Consider the following 17923-nt stretch of genomic DNA (forward strand, 5'->3'; position numbering starts at 1 on the left):
CATTTCCAATGAACTCAGCTCACCTCATGCACGTCACTGTCAGCGTGGGAAAATTCTCACGCTGAAATGCTGAGTGCAGGAGAATTCTCCCACGCTGTAAGTGACGTGCATGAGGTGAGCAGAGATCATTGGACATGAACTCACCTCATGCACGTCACTGACAGCGCTTCAGCGTGAGAATTTTCCCACGCTGTCAGTGACGTGCATGAGGTGAGTTCATGTCCAATGATCTCTGCTCACCTCATGCACGTCACTGACAGCGTGGGAGAATTCTCCTGCACTCAGCGCTTCAGCATGAGAATTCTCCCACGCTGAAGCGCTGAGTGCAGGAGAATTTTCCCACGCTGTCAGTGACGTGCATGAGGTGCGCCGAGTTCATTGGACATGACCTCGGCTCATCTGGATGCCGTCACAGCGAGACACTGAGGAGCGCAAGCATGCCTGCGCTTCTCAGTGCCTGCGGGATGACAGGCTGGATGGCAGCTTTCTCCTGCGGTCCAGCCTGTCATCTCGATGTAGCAGAGCTGGAGCTGTCCTGGGAACCATCGAAAGGTAAGGATGATGTTGGTTTATTATTTTATTTTTATTACAGGAGATCGTTGGCTTCAGCTGGAATGGGTGTGATGGTAAGTATGGTTTAATTTAGAACAATAAAGAATTGTGTGTTTATTTCAATTAAAGGACTTTATTCTGGGTGTTTGTGTTTTTTTTAACTTTTACTATGGGGTTAGTAATGGGGGTGTCTTATAGACGCCTCTCCATTACTAACCTGGGCTTGATGTCAGCAGGCGTTATAAGCTGACATCAACCCCAACCCTATTACCCCACTGCCACCGCTACAGGGCAGTGGGAAGAGCGAGGCTAAGTGCCAGAATTGGCGCATCCTACGGATGCGCCATTTCTGGGGTGGCTGACGGCTGGTGTTTCTAGCCTGGGAGGGGGCCAATATTCATGGCACCCTTCCTGAGCTATTAATATCAGCCCCCAGCTGTCTGCCTAGCCTTTGCTAGCTATTAACATAGGGGGGACCCCACGTCATTTTTTGGGGGGGGGTCCCCCATTTTAATAGCTAGTAAAGGCTAAGTGTTCAGCTGGGGGCTGATATTAGTAGCCTGGGAAGCTCCGTGGGTATTACCCCCTTCCCAGGCTTCAAACCTCTGCCCCAGCCGTCTGCTTAACCTCCACTAGAGACTAAAATTACGGGGAACCCCACGCCAATTTTTATTTTAATAAATCCTTTATTTTAACACTAAATGACAAGTACAGTAACCAACACTGTCGCTGTACTTATTATAAATGTGACTGACATGTTTCTATCTATCTAATCTATGTGTGAAGCTCTATTCTTTCTGTTCTAAATTGTCGGGTACCGCTGCTGAATTGCCGGCCGGCTTTTTTAAAGAGACGGTGCATGAAAACACTAATATTTTTTTTACTAAATCCTTTACACTAAATGACAAGTGCAGTAACCAACACTGTCACTGTACTTCTTATATATGTGACTGACATGTTTCTATCTATCTAATCTATGTGTGATGCTCTATTCCTTCTTGTCTAAATTGTCGAGTACCGGTGTATGCCGCTGCTGAATTTGCCGGCCGGCTTTTTTAAAGAGAGTGTCTTCTGAGCAGTTTGTCAGCTTTTGGACACCTTTGCAGGTGTTTTCTATGTGTTTCTATGTGTTTTTGTTTGCCTGCCATTGGTTTTAACGGTGTTCGACGGTGTTCTAAGGTGTTCGACGAACAGTTCGACGAACAGTTCCTCGAACATCCCGGTGTTCGAGGAACCGAACCGAACCCGAACACTATGGGGGTTGCTCAACACTAATTACCACGCTACGCCACTGTTGCTAAACTGTACACAGTAAATAACAGCTCCATACACACGGCGGAGTCCTTAACCTCACCAGAAGAAGTAGAGGATAATGACCCGGCAACCCAGGTGGAGGATTGGTGTCAACAGCTCCATGTTGGGACAGACACCACTCCTGCCCATCAGAAGCAGGGTTCAACACCATATCCCCACAGGTGACCATCCACCCATCAAAGAACGTTACAGGCCTATACCACCAGCACACTACCAGAAGGCGAAGGAGATGTTGCACGACATGAAGAAGGCAGGGGTAGTAAGGGATAGTTGTAGTCTCTGGGCAGCTCATCTAGTTCTAGTCAGGAAAAAGGACGGAAGCATGAGAATGTGTGTAGATTACAGACATGTAAATCGCATTACACATAAAGATGCATACCCTTTACCACGTATAGAGGAATCCCTGGCTGCCTTAAAGTCTGCAAATTACTTCTCCACCCTTGACCTCACTAGTTGGTACTGGCAAGTAGCTGATGCTGAGGAGGATCGGGAGAAGACGGCCGTCACTACCCCGATGGGACTCTGCGAGTTCAATAGTATGCTGTTTGGACTCTGCAACGCCCCCGGAACGTTCCAAAGATTTATGCAGTGCTGCCTGGGACACCGCAACTTCGAGACTGTACTACTATACCTGGACGACATGATAGTGTACTCCAAAACGTATGAGGACCACTTGAAGCACCTGGCGGAGGTATTTGAGTCGCTGTCCCGGTATGGGATGAAGCTGAAGCCCTCAAAGTGCCACCTGCTCAAGAGAAAGGTACAGTACCTGGGGCACATCGTTAGTCCAGAGGGAGTAGCACCAGACCCGGAGAAGGTCACTGCCATCCAGAAGTGGCCGGAGCCGAAGAGCTTCAAGGAGGTACGTCAGTTCCTTGGACTAGTCGGGTACTACCGGAGGTTTGTGAAGGACTATACCAAGAAAGCGGCGCCTCTGCAAGACCTCCTGGTGGGGTAAGGAGCAAGCTGAATCCTTTAATGTGATGAAGGAGATCCTGACCGGTGAAGAGATCCTAGCCTACCCTGACTACAGCCAACCGTTCCTGATGTACACTGATGCCAGCAACGAATTAGGAGCTGTACTGAGTCAGAAGCAGAATGGCAAGGAGAAGGTGATTGCTTATGCAACCAGGAAGCTCCGCCCGACCGAGAGGCACCCGGAGAACTATAGCAGCTTTAAGTTGGAGTTCCTGGCCCTGGTCTGGGCCATCACCGAGCGGTTCAAGCACTACCTAGCCTCCAGTAAGTTCACTGCCTTCACTGATAATAACCCCTTCACTCATCTGGAGACACCCAAGCTAGGAGCCATGGAACAACGATGGATGGCTCGGCTGTCAAACTACCAATTCACTATTAAGTACCTGGCGGGCCGCAAGAACGCCAACGCCGATGCCCTGTCCAGGATGCCTCACCAGTCGGACACTGAAGAAGTGGATGACCTGGAGGAGATTGAACTACCTGCCTTTCATTGGAATGGAATGGTCCACGAGCAACGAGCCTCCAGGAGGCAACGTGGTAAGATGTTAAACCCCCTGCCTCACCACAGCTGGAAGGAGACCCAGGACAGAGACCCGGTTGTCAGCCGTATCAAAGAACTGATAACCCATGAAGGTTCCTCCCTGGAGAAGGAAGCGTCTCTCCAAGCCAAGCAGCTGTGGAATGAGAAGAACCGGCTGTTCATCTATAGAGAGAAGCTGTGCCGGAGGTACGTCAACCCCAAAACCCATGAGATGGTATGGCAGATAGTGGTGCCCAAGACAGACATCCAGATGCTGTTGGAAGCCTACCACGATCAGGCGGGGCACGTTGGCTGGAAGAAGCTAGAAACCCTACTGAAGTGTCAGTTTTAAAAGGGTAGGAATGCGCAGCTCCATTGAGAGGTGGTGCCGGAAATGTGCACCCTGTAGCCTCAGAAGAAAAGACTACAGCAGCCAGAAGGCACCCCTACAACCCATCAAGACAACTCGACCTTTGGAGATCGTGGCCCTGGAACATGTCAAGCTGTCACCCAGCAGGTCAGGATATTCCTATGCCCTGACCATGGTGGATCACTACTCCCGGTTCCTGGTGGTCGCCCTCGTCAAGGATCTGACGGCAGAGACAGCAGCGAAGACGTTTCAGGCGTATTTCTGCAGGCCCCATGTGTACCCGGAGCAGGTACTGACAGATCAAGGCTCAGCCTTTGAGGCCGAATTGTTCAAGGAGTTCTGCCATTTGTACGGGTGTAAAAAGATCAGGACTACACCGTACCACCCCTAAACCAAAGGTCTCTGTGAAAAGATGAATAACATAGTCATCGACCTGCTGAAGACCTTACCACTAGAGGAGAGAAATCAGTGGCCAGACCTACTACCTGACCTGGTAGATCTATACAACCACATACCTGTGAGTTCCACCAATTGTACTCCAGCATATCTCATGCGAGCCAGACCCGGGAAGTTGCCCATGGACCTGGAGCTTGGTGTAGTAGAACCAGAAGCAGATATGTCCACTGAGGACCGGGACACGACCAGACAGGAGCAGTACAGAAGAGTACAGGCCTGTGTCGAAGACAGTCTCACTCGGGTAAGGGACAAACAGGAAGCCCACTACAATAAAAGTGCGCCCGCAGAACCCTTCACACCAGGAGAAGTGGTGTTAAAGAGGAAAAGGAGAAACCACAAACTTGATGACCAGTGGGAGAGAGAACCCTACACTGTGTTAAATTTAAGATTTGATAACAAGAAGACCTGTTTGATTAGCAAAGACGGAGGAATAACGACTGCAACGGTATCTAGAGACCATCTGAAGTTGTGTCCAGACCTGCTAAAGCCCCAAGAAGAAGTGCCTCTCACCATACCGGAGGAGCCTAAAGAAGCAGTACTCCATACTGACTTAGGAGATTTCCCAGCAGATTGGCCACAACTAGGAGGAGCAGTAATAATACCTGTGTTCCACTTCTTTCAACACCCAGAAGGCCCTCCACAGCAAGAAGAACCTGTAAGTGCTTCAGAAGAGCCTGCTCAAGAAGAATCCCCAGAAGAAGGATCCCCGGTTGGAGCAGAGCAAGAAGGCCCAGCCTGCAGTCCTCCAACACACAGAATGGGAAGTAGTGCAAACACTAGTGCCTCACGCATCCCAGTACCACGTAGGTCGACACGTAGCACACGAGGTCAGACCCCTGTCAGATACAGGGAGTAAAGAAAGAAACTCTGACAGTGCAGATAGTTGACCCTGGGGTATTCTATTGTGTATTTTCGTATATGTATTTATTAACTTGTGTTTTGCCTTCTAATGGACAATCTAAGTGATATGGACACTTTTCTTGTTTGCCTCTAATTACCCGTAAGGGTACATAAAGAACTCTGTGGCTGAGGACTGTGTGCAGCCCAAAAACTGCTTCTTGTAAATAATTGCACTCCCTGGAGTGCCCCTTTAGGTGACCTCAGAACATGTCTGGTGTGGCACAAGCGGAGGTCCAACTCAGGATCGCCATGCCCTGCAGCCACCCCAGGGCCTACGTGGAGGGTTGGCTTTGGACAGGTCCCTCAAGATACCAAGTACTCTACCCTATGAGATGGACATCCTGTCGGGGAACCTCACGGGAAGAGACTTGAATTCTGGGGTTGCTTATTAAATTGTACATATCTATTTCTTATTTATAATGTCTAGTGTTGAGCCACCCCCGTAGTGTTCGAGTTCGGTTCGGTTCGTCGAACACCCGTGTGTTCGCCGAACTGTTCGTCGAACTGTTCGTCGAACACCTTCGAACACCGTTAAAACCAATGGCAGGCAAACAAAAACACATAGAAACACATAGAAAACACCTTCAAAGGTGTCCAAAAGCTGACAAACTGCTCAGAAGACACAACTAACACATGGAAAAGTGACAAGTACATATAGTCATGCGAAAAGAAAAGAGGTGGAGGAGTAAAAGGAGGGGGAGACACAGATATAGGCATGTCATGCCCTTCTAAAATCCAAAAAGTGAGAAGCCGAGACGGCCAGTCCGCTCCTGCCCGTGCCACCTCCGTGTCGCCGGGTTTGTGCCAGAGCCGCGGTGAACCCTGACGGCCAGCCCCCCTCTCCCAATACTGGTGCCTGTCCGCTGGTGGGTCGAGAGAGCCCCCCTGTGGTGGAGGCAGCTCTAAGCTTTTTAATTTAAATTGTCCCTCTAATTTGAATGAATACACTTTAAATCCATTTACAAGGATCTATTGGAGGGCAAGTCTCATGCCAGCAGCCGCGTAATTCCAGCTCCAGTAGCGTCCACTAAAGCTGCTGCAGTTAAAAAGCTTTTATAAGGATCGAGCTCGGCTGTCCACCGCAAGGCATCCTAGTGCCAGTCCCAGCCCCTATGCCTTGGGGTGCCTCCTGATGCTCTTCACTGAGTATCCCGTGGTCCCGAAGCATTTCCTTTGAAAAAATTAAGTGTCCAAACTACAGGTGGTGTAGCTTGCTTAACAGCCGGGATAATCCGCTGACTAGCAGACACTGCTACTAGGCACAAAGTATTTCCTGGGCTAGATGCAGTTAAAAATTTGTAAGTAGATACTCTCGTTGGATGCTGAGAAAGCATTCCATAGAGTCTCCTGGCACGCCATATATGATTCTCTTAAAAAGCTTGGGGTAGGGGTCTAGGGGACCCTTTTATAGCCAAAATCACGGCCCTGTATCACAATACGTCACCTAGGCTGAAGATAAATGGAACTGTAGCACCGAGGGCTCGGTTGCTACAGACGTATTGCACCTCACCCAGAGGTGTGATATCTCACTCTCAGATAAGGATGGAGTGTGGATCAGGACCCGACACCTGCATGCATTACACCACATTGCCGTGGGGCAGGGCGACCAATATGCCCCTGAGATGGGCACGACAGTCCCTGTCCCTGGCTGGAGTGGGGGGAGGGAACACTGAGGAAGGGGAACCCTGCAGTGCAGGAGCAGGGAGGAAGCAGTTCCTGGGTGCATTGAGAAGGGAGTATAAAAGGTGGGCACCATCTTAGTTCAGTGCAGAGAAGTCTGAGCAGAAGTGGCAGGGAGCAGGGGCTCTGCATGAGCTCTGCTACGGAGGCGGGCCTAGTAACAGAGGCCCAGGCCTGCAAGAGGGAGAAGGAAGGAAGAGGAGCGGAGAAGGCTCCAGGAACGAGGAATGAAGGGATCCCAGGGGTGCGGATGGGCGAGTCGCCACCGCACGCCCGAATCCACCTGCGTGGAGGGGTCAGGCCAAAGGGGGAGACCGGTCCCCAAACTAGTGGAGGCAGGAAACGACCCTCAGCTAGAAACCGGAGGCTCTGACATTTTATGTGGCGCAGCCCCTTGCTCCACCCGCTAGGACGGCACCACATAGGGTCAGGGAAACTGGCGCCAAGTTTACCAAGAGGAGGCCCGAGGCAGCCGGACAGAAGTGTTGGTAAGAAAGGCCAGACAAAGGACACACAAAGGGGGTCCTGTGAAGCGCTCCAAAGTTATCTGGGAGTTGTCTGAGCCCCTCACCTGGTGAGCACAGTACGACGTGGGCAGCCGTTACCTGCAGACGTGGTCTGGATAATAAGAACTGTGAGTAAAGACCCTGAACTGCATCACTGACTCCGTGTCGTTACTGCTGCTGCCCTGCACCATCACCCCCATCTTCCGCATACACTGCCCTGAGGCTATACTCCTCCCGTGGGGAGTTATGCTACGCTCTGCTGCACCCACAACACCAGCCTTAGCGGTCTGCCCTGTAGCGGCGGTTCACTCTGACCGCAATCCACGGGTGGCGTAGTCGGACATTTAAACATCAAAACCACATAAATAGTTCCGCCACTGGTTTGACCGCCCTGAGCCACGGAACCGGATCGCCGCCACGAAGACTACAACCACCAGCATCCACCAAAAAGGGTCCGGCTCCGGGTGTCCCAAGGCCCAGGGGTTGCGTCAGAACATTTTCATCACCTTTCACAATCACCAATGGGACAAGGCAGGGATGTCCTCTGTCCCCTCTCTTATACATCCTAGTGACGGAGCACCTGCTCTCATCAATTCGCCATAACCCCAATCTTAGGTGGATTGAGGTGGGAGGCACCGAGTACAAGTGCTCTCTATTTGCTGATGATGTCCTAGTATATATCACTCAATCACATATATCCATCCCTGCTGTTATGGCTGAAATAGATCACTTTGTTACATGGTAAAATTTTAAAATCAATGCAGCGAAGTCTGAGGCCCTCGATGTCTCCCTCCCTAAATCCATATAGGATTCCATCCAGTCCAACTTTCCCTTTGCCTGGCCCTCACAGGGTATCAAATACTTAGGAATTCCTATTCATAGAGACCTCTCCCATCTATGTTATCTTAATTTTGGGCCCTTTATTGAACAATTCCATACAGACCACGGTTGGCAAGTTAGAACTGTAAGATTCACTACGTGAACCACTGGTGTTTTGTGGAAAAGCACATGTACACCGCGTTCCAAATTATTATGCAAAAAGTGTTTAGGAGTGATAAGGGAAGAATTTGTTTGTTTGTCAGTTAAACTCATTGATGGTGATGTGTGTCAGGGCTCTTTATATCACTGTAAGCAATTGCAGACACCTGTGCTAATTAGTTTGGCAGGTGTGTCCAATGAAAGGCAAGACTACTTAAGAAGGCTCTCTCACATTATTAAGCAGCCTACATTTTCTGCCAAAATGGGAAAGAAAAAGGATGTGTCGGCTGCTGAGAAGCAACAAATTGTGGAGTGTTTAGGTCAAGGCATGACTACAATCAACATTGTGCGATGATCAGGATGAAGTGTCTTGGCAATCAAGAAGTATGTAGCTGATTCACAGTACACACGTGTGCGTGCTGATAAGGGCAAATTGAGGACTCTTTCCTACAGGCAATTACGTCAGGTTGAAAGAGCAGCGGCAAAAAAGCCTTGTCATAGCAGCAGACAAGTTTTTGAAGCTGCTTGTGCCTCCAACGTCCCCCGAACAACAAGATGCAGGGTCCTTCAGAGGTTTTCAGCTGTGCATACGCCATCCTGTCGACCTCCTCTATCCACTTCACACAAGCAGAAACGGCTCCAGTGGGCCAAACATTACATGAAGACTGATTTCAAAACTGTTTTGTTCACGGATGAGTGCCGTGCAGCGCTCGATGGTCCAGATGAATGGAGTGGAGGATGGCTGGTTGATGGACACCCCACGCAAACACGGCTACAGCGCCAACAAGGAGGAGGTGGAGTAATGTTTTGGGCTGGAATCATGGGGAGAGAGATTGTCGGCCCCTTTAGGATCCCTGAAGGCGCTAAAGATGAACTCCATAATGTATGTGGATTTTCTCAAACAGCACTTCCTGCCATGGTTCAAGAAGAAGAACCGTGTATTTCACAGCAAGATCATTTTTCTGCATGATAATGCACCATCTCATGCTGCACATAAAACATCTGCATCTCTGGCTGATATGGGCATAAAAGGGGACAAACTTATGGTGTGACCCCCATGCTCCCCTGACCTCTACCCCATTCAGAACCTTTGGAGCATCATTAAAAGGAGTGTCTATGATGGCGGGAGGCAGTTCACATCTAAGCAACAGCTCTGGGAGGGTATTCTGTCCTCATGCAAAACAATTGAAGCAGAAACCATCCAAAACCTGACAAATTCAATGGACGAGAGAGTTCAGAAGCTCCTTTCGAACAAGGGGTCCTATGTGAAAATGTAACATCACCTAGAATAAAGTTTTGAGTTGAAAACTGTTTGATTTCAGTTTCTAACAACCTGCTAATGCTTATAATTTCAAAAATGACCATTTTTTTGGTCTTTATTAAAATGAAAAGGTTGATCGAAAAGTTTGGGGGATCTAAGAGTGTGGCAACCCAGTAGTCATGATTACTTCGAATTCTGACAATATGAGGGTCATGCTGCAGGTAGTGCAGCAAGAAGGCACTTATGTGTCTTGCGCATCTCGGAGCCCCAAAATTATTTTCCGGGCTAGATGCAGCTAAAAATTATTTTTAATTTTAAATCTGGTGAAGCTTATTATAGATGGCCTAATAGGATCAGTGCTGCACACTGCTACAAAGCCCAAATTATTTTCCAGTCAAGATACAGATAAACATGATTAGTAATTTGAAAGCTTAAAACGGTTGGTAGGGTGATTTTAACCAATCATCAAGCTTTTACTCTCCCCAGGATGACACAGGGGTAGAAAAGTCGTTTCGGATCCATGATTTGTTCATCTTTATGAACGTGAGTCTGTCTACATTATCAGTGGAGAGCCGCGTGCGCTTATCTGTCAGCACACCACCAGCAGCGCTGAACACACGTTCAGACAGAACGCTGGCTGCGGGGCATGACAAGATCTCCAAGGCGTAAGTGGCTAGCTCCGGCCATTTATCCAGATTGGAAGCCCAAAAAGAGCAAGGGTCCAGTGACACAGTCGTGGCTTCAATGTTTACTTGGAGATACTCCTGTACCATCGTCTCTAGGCGTTGACTATGTGTCAGACTTCTTGTCTCCTGTGGCCTTGCAAAGGATGGGCTAAAAAAGTGGTGAAATGATTCCGCAAAATTGATGTTACCAGCAGATACTGTGGTTCTGTTACGGTTTGAGTGCTGAACACTTGACGGTCCCACGGTTGGCAAGTTGGAACTGTGAGATTCACTACGTGCACCACTGGTATTTTGTGGAAAAGCACATGTAAGATTCTGCAACAGTCTCTGCTGATACTCCTGCATGCGTGCATCCCTTTCTATGGCAGGAATAATTTCTGCAAATTTACTTTTGTACCGGGGATCTAACAGTGTGGCAACCCAGTAGTCAGGATTATTTCTAATTCTCACAATTCGAGGGTCATGTTGCAGGTAGTGCAGCAAGAAGGCACTCATGTGTGTTGCGCATCCAGGAGCACCAAGTCCCTGTTGTGTTGGTGGCGAGGTAACAATCATGCTTCCTTCCTCTGTCCTCTCCCCCCAACCTCGCACAACAGAAATGTGATGAAGGTCTCCCTCATCTGATGAGTCTTCCATCAGTTCGTCCTCCACTTCTTCCTGGGCTCCTGCACCTTCCTCACTAGTTTGGCTGCTACCATGCGCCCTGGTAAAATCATCTCCCCCACCCTCACATGCCTGCCGCCTTGGTGCTGCCGACCGTCTGGACCTTGCAGATGTTAGCCCTTCCGCATACAACTCCTCCTCCTCTACTTCCTCCACCTCCTCTTGTGCCACCACCTGACTCCGAATTCTATTTAACATGTGCTCCAGCATGTAAATCACCGGAATAGTCATGCTGATAATGGCATCGTCAGCACTAAACATCTTCGTCGCCATTTCAAAACTGTGCAGAAGGGTGCATAGGTCCCTGATCTGAGACCACTCCTCCAGCGTGATTTGCCCCACCTCTGAATCTCGTTGGCCCAGGCTATACGTCAGAACGTATTGCACCAGGGCTTGTCGGTGCTGCCACAGTCGCTGCAACATGTGCAGAGTTGAATTCCACCGGGTAGGCACATCGCATTTTAGCCGGTGAAGTGGCAGGCCCAATGACTTCTGTAGAGATGTAAGTCGCTGAGCTGCGGGATGCGAACGGCGGAAGTGAGCACACAGCGACCGTGCCCTCTGCAGAAGGCCATCTAGTCTGGGATAGTGGGCTAAAAATTGCTGGACAACCAGGTTCAACACGTGAGCCATACAAGGCACGTGTGTGACATTGCCCCGGCGAAGGGCCGCACCCAGGTTTGCAGCATTGTCGCACACGGCCTTCCCTGGTTTCAGGTCCAGTGGAGACAACCATTCATGAAATTGGTTCTCCAGAGCTGACCACAACTCCTCAGCTGTGTGACTCACATTTCCCAGACATTTCAAAGTAAAAACCACCTGATGACGTTGAGCCCTACTGCCAGCATAGTAAGGAGGTGTGCAGGATCCCTTCTGCGCAGTTAGAAAGCTTGTGGCATGACCAGACAGGCTTTGGGTGCAGGTGGAAGACCGAGAGGAGGTTGAGGAGGCAGAAGCAGTGGAGGAACTTTGACATAAAGAGGATTGACGCACAACTCGTGGGGACGGCAAGACTTGGACAGCAGCCCCTTGTCCTGCTGTCACCATAGTTACCCAGTGCCCAGTCAGCGACATGTAACGCCCCTGTCCATGCCTACTCGTCCAAGTGTCTGTGGTGAAATGCACCCTGTCACACACAGAGTTTCTCAAAGAAGCGGTGATGTTGTGTGCGACATGCTGGTGGAGCGCAGGCACACCTTTCTTTGAGAAGTAGTGCCGACTGGGCATCTGGTACTGGGGCACTGCGACGGACATAAGGTCTCGAAAATCCTCTGTGTCCACCAGGCGGAAAGGCAGCATTTCTGTAGCCAAGAGCTTGCAGATGGTGAAATTCAACCTCTTAGCTTTCTCATGGCTAGGAGGAAATGGTCTTTTACTTGTCCACATCTGAGGGACCGAGGGCTGGCTATTGTGCTTAGACGGGGTTGATAAGGGTGTCCCCGGCAAACTGCCGGTCTGTGAGGAAGATGCAGGCGGACATGTTAGGTTGCCTTGATCCAAAGGTGGTGCTATCGATGTCGAACAGCGCTCAAGACCAGCTGGTGTTACCACCTCCAAAGAAAATGATGACCTGCCAATCACGCTGGCTGTTGCGGGTAAAGAGGTGGCAGGTCTGCGCCCCAAAACAGGTGTGACTGCTGTCCCCCCAGTCACAGAGGATGAAGAGGCCGCGGATGCACAAGATATGGCAGACGGTGGTTGGCCCGGCCGGCTAGGCCGCATTGTAGCACACTGAGCTTCCCACTGCAACTTATGCTTCATGTCCATGTGCCGGTTCATGCATGAAGTACTCAAACTATGTATTTTTTGGCCTCTACTTAGCTTTTGCTGACAAATGTTACAGATAACACGAGTTGGGTCATCTTTATCGATCTGAAAAAATGCCCAGGCTATGCAAGGCTTAGCACCCATGCGACCTGAAGAGCCACCACGACTTGTGGTGAGAGGCAGAGTTGTGTTTGAGGATGCAGTTGTTGACGTGCTTCCAGTACTACGTCTCTGTCCAGGAAGGCGCAACCTGACCTCGTCGTCATTAGCATCTTCCTCCACCTCCTCTGCTGACCTCATCTCTTGGCTGACTGTGGGTTGACAGTAAGTGGGATCTCCGACCTCATCATCATCACCCTGTGCGTTATCACACCCGTCGTCCTCAGAGCCAACCTGTTCCTGCCCTGACAAAAAACTAAAGTTGTCGCTCCAATCAGGTATTTGAGTCTTATCATCGTCTTCCTCATTGTCTCCACCAACAGGAGTTACAGTTTGGGAATGAGGGTTTACATTATGGTCAGAACCTTCTGCGTCTGGTCCTGGATCCGACTCATAAAGATTCTGGGCATCAGTGCAGATCATTTCCTCGTCTGGATTCACAGAAGCGCTGGAGTCGACCTCTGATTCCCAGGCTATAGTATGAGTAAACAGCTCTGCAGACTCAACCATCTGTTCTACCTCATACTCAGACGGGCAGCTGGAGATTTGGGAGCTGTGAGGAAGCAAGTGCGATTTGGGTGACACCTTTGAGGACTGGAGTATTTGTGATGTTGAAGTTGATGTGGAGGAGAGCCCACTTAAAGGAGCACTTGATATCCGTTGAAGCACCTGCTGTTTTTGTGCCTCATCTGGAATTTGTAGCGATTGGCGTGGCCGTAAGAAAGGGATCTTATCACATTGTCCGCTAAAAGAAGTAGACATTTTAGTTTGGCTGGAAGATGGTCTTTCTTCTGCACCTACCCCACGGACACAACCTTTTTTCCCCTTCCCAACACGCCTATTCCCCTTTCCACCAGCAGCAGGCCTTTTTCCACTCATTTTGGTGGTTAACTAATTCACAACTCTGGAGTTGTTTGCACAAAAAAACAATGGATGGTAACCGAGCAGAGCTGAGTGGCCAAACTGTGGTATTAGGCCAAAACTATTGGCTGGGTTAGATGCAGAAAAAAATTATTTTTAATTTGCAACCTGATGGAGGTCAGTATAGATGGACTAATAGACCAAGTCCCACACACCGCTAGAAGCCCAAATAATTTTTCAGAGCTAGATGCAGAAATTTTTTTTATTCAATTTGCAACCTGATGGAGGTCAGTATAGATGGACTAATAGACCAAGTCCCACACACTGCTAGAAGCCCAAATATTTTTTCAGAGCTAGATGCAGAAAAAAATTATTTTTAATTTGCAACCTGATGGAGGTCAGTATAGATGGACTAATAGACCAAGTCCCACACACCGCTAGAAGCCCAAGTATTTTTTCAGAGCTAGATGCAGAAAAAAATTATATTCAATTTGCAACCTGCTGGAGGTCAGTATAGAAGGACTAATAGAACAAGTCCCACACACTGCTAGAAGCCCAAATATTTTTTCAGAGCTAAATGAAGAAAAAAATTATTTTTAATTTGCAACCTGATGGAGGTCAGTATAGATGGACTAATAGACCAAGTCCCACACACTGCTAGAAGCCCAAATATTTTTTCAGAGCTAGATGCAGAAAAAAAATATTTTTAATTTGCAACCTGATGGAGGTCAGTATAGATGGACTAATAGAACAAGTCCCACACGCTGCTAGAAGCCCAAATATTTTTTCAGAGATAAATGAAGAAAAAAATTATTTTTAATTTGCAACCTGATGGAGGTCAGTATAGATGGACTAATAGACCAAGTCCCACACACTGCTAGAAGCCCAAATATTTTTTCAGAGCTAGATGCAGAAAAAAATTATTTTTAATTTGCAACCTGATGGAGGTCAGTATAGATGGACTAATAGACCAAGTCCCACACACCGCTAGAAGCCCAAATATTTTTTCAGAGCTAGATGCAGAAAAAAATTATATTCAATTTGCAACCTGCTGGAGGTCAGTATAGAAGGACTAATAGAACAAGTCCCACACACTGCTAGAAGCCCAAATATTTTTTCAGAGCTAAATGAAGAAAAAAATTATTTTTAATTTGCAACCTGATGGAGGTCAGTATAGATGGACTAATAGAATGATGCTATGCCCAAAAGATTTTACTTCACTAGGTGCAGTAAAAAAATTGGTATTCTATACACAGGTGGTTTATCTTGCAACACAGATAGGCTACTCCACTGACTAACACACTCTGCAATAGGCCAAAAAGGATTAGCTTTGCTAGATTCAGCCAAATGCTGTGAAAAAAACTTGCACAGCACTGGCACAGACCTGCCTGGCAAAAACTGATAGGAACTGATGTAACCTAGTCCTGAAAAGGACTCCAATTACAATTAGTCTTTACTCCCACAATCTATCTATTTAAGAGCACAGACCTGCTTGATAAAAGTCGTAGGAAATGCTGTAACCTAGTCCTTAAACGGACTGCAATCACAACTATTCCCTACTCCCTACTCCCAAGCTATCTGTATATTTGTGCGAAAATTGGCTTGAAATTAACAAGGTATAGCGCACACAGCAACAGCGGTGCCGTCTAACACGCAGCTGCAGCAGTGAGAAAATGGTGGCGACGGGGAAAATGGCTTGGTCTTATAGGGCAAGGACATGTGACATACACTGCCAATCACACAAGCAAAGCACTTCGCTCCGTGTGTGCGCTGCTGATAGGCTGACAGATTGCACCTCCGCACTGCAAATGCGGGAAAGAGAAAAAAAAATGGAGATCTTCATTGTTCCTGCAGAGATCCATCCCCTGCCCCTCCCCCCGCCCCGCTGTACACTCAAACTGCGTATTAACATTAATTTTCATCATTACTGAGAAAAAATCCAGTTATGATTTTGGTGCACGAACAGTTATCGAACATAACCTCGAACAGCCGAATTTTTCTCAAATTGTTCGTGTTCGCCGACCGGCTCGAACACCGCCCAAAACAGCTCGAATTTGAGATTGGCGAACAGTTCGAGTAGAACAACGCTCATCTCTAATAATGTCTGCAGTCTGGAGTCTACAGTCAGTCTGCTGCAGCCAGATAGGTTGTCAGTCCAGGCCGACTCAGGGAGCTCAGGTTAGTGAGCCCAAGGCGTGCTGAAGCCATAAGAGCGGTGAAGAGTAACGAGGCCTACTGCCAGTGTGAAGCCTAGTGAGGGCCCCGAGTGTGGCCGAAGGCGAGTGGCGTAAGCAAGCTACATACGGGGCAGAGGAGCTTAGCCAGCTCACCTCAAGACCATATACCGGACACTGGGTCCGTGTCTGCAAGGATCTCTAGGACCAGCAGAAACAACCGGAATCCCTGGCGAATTACATGTCCATGTCAGCAGGTGCCACACAGAGAACAAGTTAGGCCTAGCTCCTGGCAGGTCATAAACTTACCAGGAAAAGGCAAGAAACAGGAGGCCCCACACCCGCTCACTGGGGAGAGTCCTGAAATGCACGCTTCATCGTACAGTGCCCTGGATCATGCCTGAAACAGCACCAGTAAAGGTACTGAAGTGAACTGTTGTGAGTGTGCCTATTCTTCTCCTGACCCGGCTGGGTCCCCTCTGTTCTGCATCCCTTTTCCTACGCTGCCCTGAGGCCCTGCTCCACCTGTGGGGAGCCGCACCAACTAAGCTGCCTGACCACTGGCCTCAGAGGACTGTAGCAGCGCTGGTGATCCTCACCAGACACCACGGGTGGCGTCACAAAAATTCCCCTTTCCCATACACCTTCCCCCCATTATCCCTTGCTTTAAGAGTGACCCCAGGATACGGGCCCGGAAGCCGGCCATCGCAATGTGACGCCCTCCCTGAGCAGATAGGGGATACTCGGAGCTGGGCCTTGCAGATGTTGTGGGGATGGAGTCGTGGCCTTGACCAGTTCCGTGCCCAGGGCTGTCACAGTAAAAAAAAAAAGAATGGGCTTTTTGGATGAGTGGTTAATGTTCGACTACGCCACCTGTGATTTCTGGCAAGGGCCACCAGCATTGCAACAGTCCTCTGAGGCTGATGTTCTGGCAGCTTGGTTGGTACTACTCCCCACATGCGGAGTAGGCCTCAGGACAGTGTTTGATTAACTGTGTGGAGGTATGGTGGGTGCAGTGCCGCGCAGGAATGAACAAGCGGAGGCGGTAAATGAAGTCATCCAGGTCTTTACTCACTTTATATGCACTTTCAGCTGCAAAGCTTCTCTCTGATACACACGGCGTACTGGAGCCACCAGGAAGGGGGTTCAGCACTTCCCAGGTAGATCAGGAGCACCTGTCAAGACCCCGTTGGTGTGTTCCTCTCCTTCTTATCTCCCCCCGCTTGTGTTCCTCCCTGGGATCCACTAAGCCGCTGGGCTTTTCCAACAGTGACGTGAAGTACACAGTCAGATATCGGGGGCCGGTCACCACTCTTACGGCAGGAGTCCCTCTGGCTAGGCCAGAGTGAAGAATACAGGTGGCGACTCTGCTCCGTCCGTACCCTCCCGGGATCCTTTCGCCTGTGGAGCCTATCTCCTCTGCTCCCCTCCAAGGCCTTCTTAGAACGGGACCCTGACCGGGCAGAGACACTTGTTAACTCTGACCCGCTCCTCGTCTCAAGGCCAGAGAGCGAGGACCGTGAATCTTCAGCCAGCTACAGACTCTTGCTGGACCCTGACAGAAGACCACAATCAAAGGACCTTGAACTTAAGATGGCCACCTATTATATATAATTCTATAAGTGCTTCCTGTAAGTGTTTCCTCCACCCTCACCCACTACTTGGTTCCCCCTGTCTTTGGTTCCCCCCATCTCCTCTATCCCGGCCCGGGGCAGCACCCTGGTGCTATCTGGCCCCCTACAGGACAGGAGTGGTGTAGTGTTGAGTGTGAAGTGGGGTCCTGTGTGATGCTCCATCTTTACCTGGAAGAGGAGATACTACACCTCTATCTGAGGTGCAGTACCCCTGTTGCAACTGAACCCTCAGGGGCGCCACATTCCCCCCTGGTGAAACACAGCACGTCCGCGGGCTGCAATAGAGCAAAAGATTGGTACATTTCAGACATTCAAAAGAAAATTTTTAAATGCTTTGTAAACAATAAGCATTCTTCCATTTATGGGAGGCTCAGATACTTTAACGTTACAGGATATATGGTATAAATATATGAAACATTAAAGAGACATTATGCATGTAGAAAAATACAGTAGAAAAGTGCTAG

This window comes from Phyllobates terribilis, unplaced genomic scaffold (assembly GCF_046119375.1).
Source record: "Phyllobates terribilis strain yellow unplaced genomic scaffold, ASM4611937v1 Scaffold_3__8_contigs__length_932513732, whole genome shotgun sequence".
NCBI lineage: Eukaryota > Metazoa > Chordata > Amphibia > Anura > Dendrobatidae > Phyllobates > Phyllobates terribilis.